This window comes from Hyla sarda, chromosome 3 (assembly GCF_029499605.1).
Source record: "Hyla sarda isolate aHylSar1 chromosome 3, aHylSar1.hap1, whole genome shotgun sequence".
Classification (NCBI taxonomy): Eukaryota; Metazoa; Chordata; class Amphibia; order Anura; family Hylidae; genus Hyla; species Hyla sarda.
In genome coordinates, this window is record NC_079191.1 from 165,876,544 (window position 1) to 165,893,023 (window position 16,480).

Sequence of the window (16,480 nt, forward strand, 5' to 3'; positions counted from 1 at the left end):
GGGAGGTTAAGAGCAGTGGATAAGGAGATCCATGGGTTACAAACCAGCCGTAAAAATAAATGTAGCCCGAAAAATTGTAATCCCAATAATTCAAAAAATTCCATTAGCCCAATAACTCTATAACTACAATAAGCCCCATTAACTCAAAAAATACCGTTAGCCCCAATAACTTAAATAACAACGTTAGACCCAATAACGCAAAAAATCCCATTAGCCCCAATAACTTAAATAATAACGTTAGACCCAATAACTCAAAAAATCCCATTAGCCCCAATAACTTAAATAGTACAATTAGCGCTTATAACTCAAATAATAACATTAACCCCAATAACTCTGAAAATCCCATTAGTGAGACTATATGTGTAAAACCTAATGGAAATGTAAAGTGTATGTTCACAAATGCCAGAAGCCTAGCAAATAAAATGGGGGAGCTTGAGGCCTTGATACTGGAGGAACATATTGATATAGTTGGGGTCACTGAGACATGGCTGGACTCCTCGCATGACTGGGCTGTTAATCTGCAGGGGTTTACATTGTTTCGCAAGGATAGAATGAACAGAAAAGTTGGTGGAGTCTGTCTGTATGTAAGAAGTGGTATGAAAGCCAGTGTGAACGATTCCATAGTGTGTGATGATTCTGAGGATGTGAAATCACTGTGGGTAGATTTACAAAAGGAGGGAAATACTGAAAAATTTTTATTTGGTATAATCTACAGACCCCCTAATATCACTGAAGAGATAGAAGGTCGGCTGTTTAAACAAATAGAGAGGGCCGCCCGGGCAGGTACAGTGGTAATAATGGGAGATTTTAACTATCCAGATATAGATTGGGGCCGGGGGCTGGCTAAAACTACAAAGGGGAGAAAATTCCTAAATTTATTGCAGGATAATTTTATGGGCCAGTTTGTGGAGGACCCAACAAGAAGCGATGCCTTGTTGGATCTGATAATTTCCAACAACGCAGAGCTGGTTGGTAATGTAACTGTGCGGGAAAACCTTGGTAATAGCGACCACAATATAGTTACTTTTGACTTAAAATGTAGAAAACAAAGACAGACAGGGAAGGCAAAAACATATAACTTTAAAAAGGCAAATTTCCCTGGGCTGAGATCTGCACTACAGGACATAGACCGGGGGGGAGGTGTTCTCAAATACTGATACAGAAGGTAAATGGGACATCTTTAAATCAACTCTAAATAACTATACAGCTAAATATATACCAAAGGGGAACAAATATAAACGATTCAAACTAAATCCTACATGGCTGACAAATGATGTTAAAAGAGCAATAAACAACAAAAACTTCAAAAAATTCAGCTATAACATTTAAACAGTACAAGGAGCTTAATAAAATCTGTAAAAATTTTATAAAAACAGCAAAAATTCTAAATGAGAGACAGGTGGCCAAAGAAAGCAAAACTAATCCTAAATATTTTTTTAGATATATAAATACAAAAAAACCAAGGACAGAGCATGCAGGACCCCTTAATAATGATAATGGGGAGGTTGTCACTGGCGATCAAGAGAAGGCGGAACTACTGAATGGGTTCTTTAGTTCTGTATACACTATGGAAAAAGGAGCTGACATTGGCCAGGTCAGTGCTGGTAACACATCATGTAATGTACTGAACTGGCTTAATGTAGAGATGGTACAAGGTAAGTAAAGTAAATGTAAGCAAATTTCCAGGGCCGGATGGACTACACCCAAGAGTTCTTAGAGAGATAAGTTCAGTAATATCTGTACCCTTGTTCATGATATTTAGAGATTCTCTGGTGTCTGGTATTGTGCCAAGGGACTGGCACAAGGCTAATGTGGTACCAATCTTCAAGAAGGGCTCTAGGTCTTCGCCAGGCAATTATAGACCGGTAAGTCTAACGTGCATTGTGGGTAAATTGTTTGAAGGACTTATAAGGGATTACATACAGGAATACATAGGGGATAATAGTATTATAAGTGATAGCCAGCATGGGTTTACTAAGGATAGAAGTTGTCAAACCAATCTAATTTGCTTTTATGAAGAGGTGAGTAGAAGCCTTGACAGAGGAATGGCTGTGGATATAGTGTTTCTGGATTTTGCCAAAGCGTTTGATACTGTCCCTCACAGACGTCTGACAGGTAAGTTAAGGTCCTTGGGCTTGGAAACTTTAGTTTGTAACTGGATTGAACACTGGCTCATGGATTGTACCCAGAGAGTGGTGGTCAATGATTCGTACTCTGATTGGTCCCCGGTAATTAGTGGTGTACCCCAAGGTTCAGTACTGGGCCCGCTGTTATTTAATTTATTTATCAATGATATAGAGGATGGTATTAACAGCTCTGTTTCTATCTTTGCAGATGACACCATGCTTTGTAGCACGGTACAGTCTATAGAGGATGTGCATAAGTTACAAGATGACTTGGATAGACTAAGTGTCTGGGCATCCACTTGGCAAATGAGGTTCAATGTGGATAAATGTAAAGTTATGCATTTGGGTACTAAGAACATGCATGCATTGTATGTCTTAGGGGGGATTAAACTGGCAGAGTCACTGGTAGAGAAGGATCTGGGTGTACTTGTAGATCACAGACTACAGAATAGCACGCAATGTCAGGCTGCTGCTTCCAAAGCAGTATAAAAAGAGGCATGGACTCAAGGGACAGGGACATAATACTCCCCCTTTATAAAGTATTGGTACGGCCTCACCTGGAATATGCTGTTCAGTTTTGGTCGCCTGTTCATAAAAGGGACACTGCGGAGTTGGAAAGGGTGCAGAGACGCGCGACTAAACTAATATGGGGCATGGAACATCTTAGCTATGAGGAGCGATTAAAGGAGTTACAATTGTTTAGTCTTGAGAAGAGACGTTTAAGGGGGGATATGATAAACGCATATAAGTATATAAATGGCCCATACAAAAAATATGGAGAAAAACTGTTCAATGTTAAACCTCCCCAAAGGACGAGGGGGCCCTCCCTCCGTCTGGAGAAGAAAAGGTTTAGTCTAAAGGGGCGACACGCCTTCTTTACCGTGAGGACTGTGAATTTATGGAACTGGTCACAGCAGGAACAATTAACAGCTTTAAAACAGGGTTAGATACATTCCTGGAACAAAATAACATTAATGCGTATGCAGAATTATAAAACTACATCCCTTTCCCTTATCCCCTTACACCCTTCACTTCAATTCCCTGGTTGGACTTGATGGACATATGCCTTTTTTCAACCTTACTAACTATGTAACTATGTAATATTAGCAACTCCAGATCTGCTCTTTACAAAGCCGGTCTGGTGCGGACCCAAGAGGGAGGGCAAGAACAGAGCAAAACGATCTGCCATTATTTTAGCCATCAGCTTCAGATTTTGGTAGATCAAAGATATGGGCCTATACGATCCCGGGTTCTCCGGAGGCTTACCGGGCTTATAAAGGACTTTAATGTTGGCTGTGTTACTCAATGGCAATATGGGGTCACCTCGTAAAAACCCATTGAATACCTCTACCAGTGGCCCAGCTAACTCCCCCGCCAGTGACTTATAAAATTCGCTCCCAAAGCCATCTGGGCCCGGAGCCTTGCCATTTTTCAGGCCTTTAATACACTCAAGAACCTCTTCTCGTGTTATGGGGGAATTAAGTTGTTCATTATCCTCCGCTGACAGTGTCGGTAGATTTAAACCCCTCAAGAACTGACGGCCCCCTTTGTCATCCGTGTCATCCTTCAGTACAAATCTGAATAAAAACGGTGCAGCACAGTGTTGATGTCCCTAGGGTGTTTGTGCAGCGTGCCATCCTTGTCAGTGAGAGTGCTGATATAATCTACCTGCCTGCGTGGACGGGCCAACTTGGCCAGTAACTTGCCTGCCTTGATCCCGAATTTGAATAAGTCCACTCCCCTCTGATCCCGGTGCATAATGTCCCATGCCTCCATACTAGCCTCAAAGGATTGTTTGGCTGCCACCCAGGCATCCTTAGTAGCTTGAGAAGGTGAATTTGTGAACTCTGTATAAGCTGCCCTTAATCTGTCGGAATGAAAGGAGTAACTAGCTCTGCATTTCTTTTTATTAGGGGCAACGTAACCTATGATCCTGCCCCTTATGACCGCCTTTGCCGCATCCCAGTAAAGGGATGGATTAGATTGAGCCTCAGTGTTAGTCGCCGCATAATCCAACCAACAACCCTTTAGTTTATCTTTAAAATCAGCATCCGTGGCCAAGTACCCTGGAAAATGCCATAATATGTCGGTGCCCTTAGGTACTATGTCAAGAAGTGTCAAACATACTGGGGCATGGTCTGAAACTACCAAGTCACCAATGTCCACCTTATCAACTCTCTGCAGAAGGCCCTGGGACATCAAAATATAGTCAATAATTGACCATGCGTTCTGGGCATGCGAGTAGTGCGTGAACTCTCTCCCCATGGGATTAAAATACCTCCATACATCTGTCAAGGACATGGACATGAGTAAATCTGGCAGCATACGTTCCTCTCTGGAAGTTCCCGGGTGTAACCTCTGTGTCCTCCTCCTATCCTCTACCGTATTCGCCACTGTGTTCCGGTCTCCTCCCACGATAATGTTTGGCGAGTCATCCTGTAGCAGCTTAGCTAAGAGAAGAGAAAAAAGATTGGTTAGAAGAATTAGGGCCGTATATGTTGTAAATTGTCAGAGTGCCAGCGGGAGTTTCCATAATCAGTTTAAAGTAACGGCCCTGGGAATCGTTCTCTTGAGAAACTACTCTGTGCCACAAACGTCTATGTAAAAGAACCAGAACCCCTGCCTTCCCCTCCACCGCCGGTGAACCCATCACCTTTTCAACCCACATTTGTCTCATACGGGGGAAGTTCTGCTCTTGTATGTGTGTTTACTGTAATAAGGCCACATCTACATCCATCTTTTTAAGGTGTTTTAGGATCATGTGACGCTTAGAAGAGGACTTTAGCCCCTTAACGTTCCATGATACTAATTTCATAGGGGAATATATTAAGGGGGCTTCAAATATGCAAGGTACTGGTCAGAGGGACAGATGGCACCAATGAAGCAAGGAAGGGAGCAGAATAGAGAAAAGTGAAAAGAAAAAGAGGAAGAACGAGAAAGACAAGAAGACACACACAGACCCGAACATACAAACACATAACAGAAACCATCAGGATACCACTAAGCTCTAAACTGCTAAACAGAGCCTTTCCACCACCGTAGTGTGGTGGAAAGGTTAACACTTCACCTGGACTTCACTTCTTCCGCGTATCCTAAGAGGCACACTACTACATCTCTCTCCTAAAACCTACCTAACTGTGTAAGATAGAAAATAGAGGAAAACCTCCACCCTCCCCACCCCCACCGCCATCTCTAAAGACATAGAAGAAGTAGACCCTCCCCGCACCCCAACCTCTGTACTGCTAGTAAACTAAATAACAATCAGGAGTGACAACTTATCCCCTCCCTTCGACTGCTGACTCGAAATATGAAACCAACAATTCCCTTCTAATGTGGCGGAAGGGCTATACATACAAATCTAGCAAATGTAGAACAAGCTCCCGTTTGGGCAGCTCCCCCAACTAGATAGTGAGCTGGGTTATAACCCACAATAAGATGAAGCGCAGAGAAAATATAAGAATTAACCCAGCAGTATTCAGTTTGCAAACAATATTCACAATGGGGATAGCTAGATGGGAGTAACAAAATGAGGCAATAATAGTAAAAACAATAATAATGCTAATGGTAATAGCAATTATAAAGGTGACAATAGTAAAATAGAATAAAATAAGAGCAAAAGCAAAAGCAAATAAAATAAAATAAAATATAATATAATAAAATAAAAAATAATAATAAAATAAAATAAATTAAAATTTAAAATGAAGTAAAACAAAACAAATTAACATAAAAGAAAATTAAACATAATAAAAACAAAAGATAGTACTGCACCGCTCTGCCTCACTAAGAAGTCCTCCGTAGTGTGAAAATGAAACAGTCCAAACTGCTGAAATAGGGCCAGAACCTCACACGGCCAAGAAATATCTTCTCCTCCCTCCTCCTAAAACATCTCTCATGCGGCTGCAGAGGAGAAAAGACAAACGAACCAAACTGTACTTTACGCTGAGCACAACAGTCCAAGATCAAGTTGGCGGAGCAGGGACCGTCGAGTCCTTATCCTTATCCATGCGGCATCTCTTCTGATTCAGGCGTGAGCTACCATCTTGGATCAGCAGTGTGGATAATTTAGCTGACGCCGCCTCCGGAGATGTGAAAGTCTCGCAATTGCCGTTGGGAAAGAAAATCTTTAGCTTTGCAGGATATTGAAGGATGAAACGGATCTGGGCCTGTACCAGGGAGGAGCATACAGTCGAGAAAGCCTTGCGTCGCTTCGCAACATCAATGGAGTAGTCCCCAAAAAGAAGTACCTTCAGGCCCCTGAGCATCAGTGGAGATTGGGCTGTCTTAAAGGTACGCAATAATAGTTATTTGTCAGCGTAATTGAGAAACTTAACTATAACCTGGCGGGGTCTAGTCTCTGCGGCTGGCAACTGAGCATTCAGATGTAGAGGCGGACCAATTCTGTGAGCCCTCTCGACTATGCGGGGTCCTGTCAGCCCTAGAGCTTCTGGTAGCTCCCTGGCACGGAGTTGAGCTAATTGATTAGGCATAATGGTTTCCGGCAGTCCCACTATCATCAAATTGTTCCTCCTAGAACGATTTTCAAGATCCTCAATTTTTTCTTTGAGGAAGAAATTAGATCTGGTAAGAGTACGCACCGCAGCATTGCTGGCACACTCTTCATTCTCCAGACAGCTGACCCTCTGCTCTAGCTCCATTAGCTGCGAGGTATGTGAAGAGATTTCCTTCTGAATCTGCTGTAAGGTGTTAGATATAGCCGCCTCAACTGAGGCCCTGATCTTCGGTAATAAGATGCGGGCCACCACTGCCACCATATCCGTGTAAGGGACTCCCCGATCTCACCGGTAACTGCTGTGGACGGCTGTTCCTCCATCTCCTCTACACCTTCTCGCCGCACGCTGTCCTGCGAGGCTGTAGTCTGGTGTGTGCGGGACTCAGCCTCCGTCGCCATCTTGCAGGACGCCATATCCTGTGAAGCACGGGGCGCGGGTGGATCCGCTCCCGGGTCTCCGCCGCGGCGGATTAATTTCTCCATTCGGTGCCGATGATGCCTAGCACGTACAGGCTAGCACTGCCCTCCGAGCTGTTCGATATTCAAGTACTATGGAGGCTTAAACAGCGGGGGTGAGCGCGGAGCTCCTCTAGATGCGACCGCTCATACGTACGCCGGAACCGGAAGTCAGGGAAGAACATCTTGTCTGCGCTGTGACAAGGAAGCCTGAGACATGCGCCCTGCATGGGACACGTGTTCAATCGGGTTGTCAAGCGGTTCCTGAAGTGTTCCTCCCATCTGCAAGACATCTTAACAATGGGAAGGAAACTTGGCATGCACTTCAGCCGCTAATACACCGCAAAGAACACCCTCCTAGAGCTGCAGCGTCAGAATGGCCTCCCCAAAAATAGTCTGATTTGCGACATTTCCACACATTGGAATTCCACCCTCCATATGTTGGACCGACTATATGAACAGAAAAAAAGCCATCACTGATTTCTTGATAATCCAAGTGGGTAGGGGAAACCAGTGACAGCTCATACATGACACCTGCTGTTAGCTCAGGCCCTTTGAGGAAGCCACATTATTAGTCAGTCGCCAGGATTACAGGATGAACAACTTCATTCCACTGCTTCATCTACTACAACATGTGTTGGAAAGAATGGCTGGTCAGGGCTCTGAAGACATGGTGCCTACACCCAGACACACTGTGGCAGTATGCAGTGAACATGGAGGCAGGAAGTCCCTCCGAGTCACTTGCACAAATGGCAGGATGCATGCTCACTTGCTTCCAGAGTGACTGCCGAATTATCACTATTAGGCAGCGGGATGACTTCTGGCTCTCCACCTTATTGGACCATCGCTATCGCCACAAACTGATCTACTACAGAGACATCCTGCATAGTCAGTTGGCCGATGCTTATCTGCGCCATCATCCATCCTCTCGCAGGTCTGACTCGGGGGGCCCTCTGCGCTCACCTTCCACTGCCATGGCTGCTGGGGAGGGGTGGCAGGAGCAGTACCAGCTCCATCAGCAACAGGCTGAGTCTACATTTGTTGATGAATACATTTCTTCATCCGTATAGTGAAGAAACTCATCAGCAGCGGGTACACCTGGAGTAGGGCCTGAACAAAAGTCTTCCAGTTCTTTGAGATTTCTGGGCTGTCTGTCACGCACTGCTCTTTTAAGGTCTATCCATAGATTTTCAATTATATTGAGGTCAGGAGATTGTGAAGGCCATGGCAAAACCTTCAGTTTACGCCTCTTGATGTAATCCCCCATGGATTTTGAGGTGTGTTTAGGATCATTATCCATTTGCAGAAGCCATCCTCTCTTTAACTTCAGCATTTTCACAGATGGCATCAATTTAGCATCCAAAATTTGCAGAAATTTTATTGAATCCATTTTTCCTTCTACTCGTGAGATGTTCCCTGTGCCACTGGCTGCAATACAACCCCAAAGCATGATTGATCTACCCCCATGCTTAACATTTGGACAGATGTTCTTTTCATTAAATTATGTTCCCCTTCTTCTCCAAACATACCTTTGCTCATTCCAGCCAAAAAGTTCAATTTTAACCTAATCGGTCCACAGAACTTGTTTCCAAAATGCATCAGGCTTGTCTATATATTCATTTGCAAAGTTCAAATGCTGATTTTTGTTATGAGGACGTAGAAGAGGTTTTCTTCTGATGACTCTTCCATGAAGACCATATTTGTACAAGTATCTCTTCATAGTGGAATAGTGTACCACAACTTCAGTGTCTGCCAGATCTTTCTGGAGGGATTGTGCAGTCAAACGTGGGTTTTGAATTGCTTTTCTCACAATCCTGCAAGCTGTTCTGTCTGATATTTTTCTTGGTCTTCCAGATCTTGCTTTAACTTCCACTGTTCCTGATGACTGCCATTTCTTAATCATATTCCAAACAGAGGATATTGACATCTGAAAATGTTTTGTTATCTTCTTATAGCCTTCTCCAGCTTTGTGAGCGTCAACTATTTTCAGTTTCAGACAACTGCTTAGAAGAACCCATGGTGCTGATTGTTGGGGCAAGGTCAGATGAGTCTGGACATTTAAAACCATTGAGATTGACATCACCTGGTCTTCCCAGATGATGATTGAGAACAATCCATGACACTAGCAGGTCTCAGCTTTGCAAAGGGGGCAGTGCATGCTATAAATTCTGCAGGGTTCCCAAACTTTTGCAGATGCCATTTTTTTTTGTTTTCTGTTATTTTGAAAGTGTAAATGATGCAAATAAAATCTAACTTTTGTTGACATATTATAAGAATGTCTAATCTGTAATTTGATGCCTTTTGGAGATTTTTCCATCTTTCCTTGGCTTCTTTATGCACATTAATACACATTTTTACCTGGGGTGCTCAAACTTTTATTCCCCACTGTATATGTTGCCCCTTATCCTCTGTTTGTGTGTTGCTTTTTTTGTGTGTGAGGCTTTGCTATCTTTTAATATTTTTTATTACTATTTTATTTAATTTTTTTAAATAAATTGATATTTCGCGTATCCATTTCTGTGACAAATGCTTTTGTTTTGAGCAATGTGTTTATGGTTACACTACGCAGAAATTTTTCTATTGTTTTTAAGTGGTGTTTGCTTTTATGTTTTTGTTGGTATTATTCCTTGAGAAATATTTTAGTAACAGAAAGAAAAAAAAGCTGTAAAAACTTGTTTGATTAGGGCACCCTAAGCTATTTAAGTAGAATTTAAATTTTAGGGGTTGACCACAGGTCCTTTTTAACTAAAGCTGGTCAAATGGACCTGGTGCATTACATTGGTTGCAGAAGTGCTGAGTATATATGATACTGATGAATACAAAGAGGTAACCAAAAGTAAATGCTATTGTAAAACAAAGTACAGCTCTGTTTTCACCTTGGGCTAGGTTCACATTGCCGTTTGCATCCGACCTGTTCAGGGTCCAATCGGCTCTTTTTTTTTTCTTGAGCCGATCGCACCCTGAAATGCGTCGGATGCAAACAGCTACTGCCAAGTCCTGAAGGACCCCATTCACTTGCATGGGGTCCATCAGTGATCTGGTAATTTTATAGGAGTTTAGCAGAGAAAACAATAGTGCTTGCACAACTTTTTTCTCCGCTAAACTTGACAGAACTACAGACGGAGCTCCACCTAACGGAGCCTGATGGCAGTGTGAACAAGGCCTTAGCTGGCCACAGACATGACATATTTACCTGCAGACCAGTCTAATATCTGTGATGATCTGTGATGATCCACACAACTTTAATTGCTGCAAAATAAAATCATGATACTAATCATAATAATAATAATAATAATAATAATAATAATAATAATAATCAACCATTCATATCTGTCAAAGTGGGAGTCATATTTGGGCAGACCTGTGTTTTCAGCTACCTGGCGAATTATATGGGTGCATAGTGCGAAAGCCTCATCTTGTATCTCCCATAAAGAGACGCAATATAAAATCTTATTTCAGTGGTATCAGACCCCTGAAGTTCGTAATCATTTTTACTCACAAAAACTGCCAGGTGCTGGAGATGTCACTCCGATCTGGGTACCCTTCCACAATTTTTTTGGGAGTGTCTCTCTCTCTCTACTTTTGGCTGGAGGTAGAATCGATGATACAGGAGATGTTGGGTAAGCTAATTCTGTTGAACCCATTGACATCTCCTTAATCTCCCCCCCCCCCCCCAGGCCTTCAGAGAGGTAAAACCATACTTTTCCACTATATTTTAAATTTGGATAAAGGCTTAAAGGGAACCAATCATCAGATTTTACCCAATATAATGCTTGGCAAAGCATTATACAGGGTAAAATCTTTATTTTCACCATTCCCGGGGGATGCTCCTGCCCCCAGGGATGGTGAAGATATGAAGTTATAAACTAGTCACCGCCGCCGCCGTAAGTAGTCACCTGGGCGGGGAGCTCTTCTCATCTACTCCCGTTCTTCGGCCGGCAGCGACGTCCCCTCCGCTTGATTGATGGGCCGCGTCATAGTTCCGCTCCGTCTGTTCAGTGAGCGGAACAATGACGAGGCCCATCAATCAAGCGGAGGGGGCCTCGCTCCCGGCCGAAGAACGGGAGTAGATGAGAAGAGCTCCCCGCCCAGGGGAATACTTACGGCGGCGGCGGTGACTAGTTTATAACTTCATATCTTTACCATACCTGGGGGCAGGAGCATCCCCCGGGAATGGTGAAAATAAAGATTTTACCCTATATAATGCTTTGCCAAGCGTTATATAGGGTAAAATCTGATGATTGGTTCCCTTTAATTGCTCAGAATTGGAAGAAAACAGATGGCCCTACTATACAGAACTTGACAAATAGAATAATGATAGTGAGGAGAATGGAGTACTTGTCGGCAGCGGCAGACAACTTCCTACCTCAATTTCAAAAAATTTGGAAGGAATGGGATGAATACTCGGAGACTTGTATAGCATTGTAAGACATGTGGTAACAGGAGAGGGACCGCACGGGTTCATATGATTCTCTTTTCTTTTTCTCTATTTTATTTTCTTCTTTCTTCTTACCTAATTTCAAATGTGGTTGCTCTCTGTATTATTTTGCTGTATAGTACTAGCTATGTCATGATTATATTAGGCACAGATGTAGCAGTTGCAACTAGGCCATTTTTCTTGACCCTTAGTACCCCAGTAAGATACAGTCATGGCCATAAATGTTGGCAACCCTGAATTTTTCAAGACAATGAAAAAAAGGATTGCAGTAACACGTTTTGCTATATAAATGTTTATTCCCTTTATGTGTATTGGAACTAAACCAAAAAAGGGAGGAAACTCCAAAAATGGAAACAAGTGACAGATTTCCATGTGTGTTAGATTTTAGTCCCCTTTCTAACACCATTAAAAAGGCTATAAATAATAACTGGTTCCTCCTTGAAAAAGACCCCCTTCTGAGTGAAGTAACTGCTAACAGGCCAGTTATAGCCTTTCGCAAAGTCAAAAATATTGGTAACCTGTTGACTAACAGTTGTTATGTCTCAGATAAGAAAGGAGATGTGGATTGGCTCAGCAGTGCAGCTCCCATGGGGAATCATCCCTGTGGCAGCTGTAATTGGTGTCCCAATTTTAAAAAAAAGGTAAACATTTCCTCTTAGGAGGGGTTGAAATCTATGTCAAGAGTCTGATCACTTGTCGGACCGATCACTTCGTTTACGGGATCGAGTGTGCATGCGGCTGCTTCTATATAGGTAGCATGATACGCCCCATGCACACTCATTTCCGCGAACATGTGCAGTCCATAAAAACATTAAAAGGCTGTCCCAGGATTATCTTCGGAGAAGAAAGAGTCCTCCCGGTTGCCGGGGGTGACAGAAGTAAGCTCTTGCTGCAGAAAGATGCGCAGGGTCCGTCTGGCCTCAATGATAAGGTAGACCTAAGTGTATTTTTGTAATTTATGTTCTTTTCATATGCACATTGTGAACATAACCGTATGTTTTAAAAAATGTTTACACTTCTTTTTCACATTTTTGTATTAGTTTCACATGTGGTGTATTTTAAACATACGCCCACTGACGTCACTGCCAGGTATTTCTTGCCGGCACTCAGGCCAGTGGGGGAGTGGTCTGAAGAAGTGCACCTGGTGCACGAAATAGCTGTTACACACACTCCTGGCGTCCCTCCTCCCCAATGCTGTAATCTCCTGGTTCTTTGAATGTTGAGTGCCATCATCATTTCTTTTGTTGCATTAACTTAATATTAGGTTGCACACCCTTTGGAAAAAAATAAATACTGAAATCAGTCGCTTCCTATAACCATCAATAAGCTTCTTACACCTCTCACCCGGAATGTTGGACCACTCTTCCTTTGCAAACTGCTCCAGGTCTCTCTTATTGGAAGGGCGCCTTCTCCTAACAACAATTTTAAGATCTCTCAATGGGGTTTAGATTTGGACTCATTGCTGGCCACTTCAGAACTCTCCAGCTCTTGGTTGCCATCCATTTCTGGGTGCATTTTGACGTATGTTTGGGGTCATTGTCCTGCTGGAAGATCTAAGATCTCGGAAGCAAACCCAGCTTTCTGACACTGGGCTGTACAGTGCGGCCCAAAATTTGTTGGTTATCCTCAGATTTCATGATGACTTGCACACATTCAAGGCACCCAGTGCCAGAGGCAGCAAAATAACCCCAAAACATAATTGAACATCCACCATATTTCACTGTGTTCATTCACTGTGAACTGTGTTCATTCCGTTTTCAGTAAACAGTAGAATGATGTGATTTACCAAAAAGCTCTATCTTGGTCTCATCTGTCCACAAGAAATTTTCCCAGAAGGATTTTGGCTAACTCAAGTTCATTTTGGTAAAATTTAGTCTTGCTTTTGTATGCCTCTGTGTCAGCAGTGGGGTCCTCCTGGGTCTCCTGCCATAGCGTTTCATTTCATTTAAATGTTGATGGATAGTTTATGCTGACACTGATGCTCCCTGATCCTGCAGGACATCTTGAATATCTTTGGAACTTGTTTGGGGCTGCTTATCCACCATCCGGACTATCCTATATTGACACCTTTCATCATTTTTTCTCTTCTGTCCATGCCCATGGAGATTAGTTAAAGGGGTATTCCGGTGCTTAAACATCTTATCCCCTATCCAAAGGATAGGGGATAAGATGCCTGATCACGGGAGTCCCGCCGCTGGGGACCCCCGGGATCATGCACGTGGCACCCCGTTTGTAATCAGTGCCCGGAGCGTGTTCGCTCCGGGTCTGATTATGGTCAACCGCAGGGCGGCTTGCATTGAGGGGCGGAGCGTGACGTCACGCGGGGGCGGAGGCGTGACGTCACACGCCGCCGGCCCTGCGGTCGCCGGTAATCAGTCCCGGAGCGAACACGCTCCGGGCACTGATTACAAATGGGGTGCCGCGTGCATGATCCCGGGGGTCCCCAGCTGCGGGACTCCCGCAGTCAGGCATCTTATCCCCTATCCTTTGGATAGGGGATAAGATGTTTAAGCACCGGAGTACCCCTTTAAAGTTCCATGGGTTGCAAACTTCTTGATAATGTTGCGCACGGTGGACAAAGGCAAATCTAGGTATCTGGAGAATAACTTGTAACCTTGAGATTGTTGATATTTTTCCACAATTTTGGTTCTCAAGTCCTCAGACAATTCTCTTCTCCTCTTTCTGTTGTCCATGCTTAGTGTGGCACACACAGACACACAATGCAAAGAATAAGTGAATTTCTCTCCTTTTTATCTCCTTTCAGGTGTGATTTTTATATTGCCCGCACCTGTTATTTTCCCTATGTGAGTTTAAAGGAGCATCAAAAGCTTGAAACAATCTTATTTTTCCACTATTTTGAAAGAGTGTCAATAATGTTGTCCAGACCATTTTTGGAGTTTGGTGTGACATTATGTCCAATTTGCTTTTTTGGTTTAGTTCCAATACACACAAAGGGAATAAACATGTGTTACTGCAATCCTTTTCTGTGAGAAATTCATCATTTTCTTGAAAAAATTCAGGGGTGCCAACATTTACAGCCATGACTGTAGAAAAGAATGGCAACAGGCTGCGCCTCTGGAAACTACCTTTTATTTCTGCACAACAGCACACATACTTCCTACATATTTGTATTACACTACCTTTGAAAATCAATGTAGAGCAAGTACCTATAACTAAATGTACAATTGCACTGTTTATTGTTGTATCTGTTTGGTGCAGTTATTTGTTAAATACCACCTAGTCAAATACCACTTAAAGAGTACCTGAGATCAACCCAAAGTAATCTGAGATTGTATTGTCACTAAATAGCTTAGGGTGCCCTGGTCAAACACATTTTTACAGTTAAACGATTTAGTTGATAAATCAACTAGGTACCAGTCCTCAAGGTATATGTAAAAGAAAGTTAGTGGAATATAAAGAATAAGAATAGATGGAGATCCAGATATTAATTGAAAAAATATTATATATTTATTAAAGGTGATGTTATTCGCTGGTATCTAGTGTCCCTGCAGGGCCCTTGCATGGGACAAAAGGCGCAGCGTAGAATAATAAAAATGTATAAAATCAATGAATTGATAATTCAATAGAGAGAATAAAATAAAATAAAATAAAACTTGCATCTATAGTTCATCCAATGTTGGCATCAATCATAATCAGTTAACAGTGTGCTTAACTGCTCAGTCTCTTATAAGCACGATGTGATGCCGATAGCCAAATACACTGTCAAATAACGGCTTGTTGTAACAGTTGCAGTGTCCAATCTCAATGAATCAGCCGATGGTAGTGCAGTGTAACAAACTGTCTCACAGATGTGAAGGATAACAAAGTCCGGTGCACGGCACCACTCACCACCCTTGCGACCGCTGGTATTGCTGGTATCGGCAGAGGAGCTGTTTCGGCGATGTGGCACAGAGGTGTCAGGCCTCCGGCAGTGAAGGTCTGTATCTCCTGTGTCCGGCAGCGTTATAGGTAGCGCTGGAGTTGTCCTCTCCGCAAGGTCCGCGGCTGGCACGGATGGCACCGGCCTCGTAGGTAAGCCGAAGGCCCTTGGCTGGTGGAATAAAGCGGTGCGTTCAAGGTAGCAGTGGGAGTGCGTGCAGCACGCCCCGTGTAGTTGAGCGCTTGCACGCGCGCAGAGTGGCAGTGAAGCCGCAGTGGTCCCAATACTGGGGGCTTCCAGCTGTTTCAAATAGAGTTCGGTATAGAGCTGGGATATGGAGATGATTATAGATAGATGCAAGTAGAATACACAATTCTAGACGCGTTTCAAGGCCTCGGGCCTTTTCTTCAGTAGAGGTATAGGTGCATAACTACATGTAGGAAAATTTATACGTTTAAAATTGTCATCTTCTGACCCCCTACAACTTTTTTATTTTTCAACAAACAGGCCGGTATGAGGGCTTATTTTTTGTGCCATGATCTGAAGTTTTTATTGGTACCATAATATTGATCGGACTTTTTGATCGCTTTTTATTCATTTTTTATGATATAAAAAGTGACCAAAAATACTCTATTTTGGACTTTTGAATTTTTTCTCGCGTACGCCATTGACCGTGCAGTTTAATTAATGACATATTTTTAGTTTGGACAACGCCACATGCAGCGATACCACACATGTTTATTTTTATTTACACAGTTTATTTTTTAAAAGGAAAAGGGGGGTGATTCTTACTTTTATTAGGGAAGGGGTTAAATGATCTTTATTAACTTTTTTTTTCACACTTTTTTTTTGCAGTGTTATAGCCCCCCCCCCCTAGTGGCTATTACACTGAACATACCAATCTCCTACACAGATAATTGCCATGCATTGACACGGCAAAGATCAGTGTTATCGGCGGTCGATTGCTCAAGCCTGGATTTCAGACCTGGAGCGATCGGACACGGCAGAGGCAGGTAAGGGGACCTCCGCTCGCGTTATAGCTGATTCACCACGATGGTCCCGATCAGCCC

General features: G+C 43.0%; 1 long non-coding RNA gene across 1 annotated transcript in view; it reads right to left on the reverse strand.

Moving 5' to 3' along the window:
- The window catches only part of LOC130361851 (uncharacterized), a 34,614-nt gene extending 18,812 nt beyond the window's left edge, over nt 1–15,802 (reverse strand). The window contains exons 1-3 of the long non-coding RNA XR_008891179.1: nt 15,380–15,802; nt 10,286–10,341; nt 4,405–4,576 (exon numbers count right to left, since the gene is read on the reverse strand). This is a non-coding gene — a long non-coding RNA (uncharacterized LOC130361851). The remainder of the gene's footprint in view (nt 1–4,404; nt 4,577–10,285; nt 10,342–15,379) is intronic.
- Between the last annotated feature and the right edge of the window lie 678 nt (nt 15,803–16,480).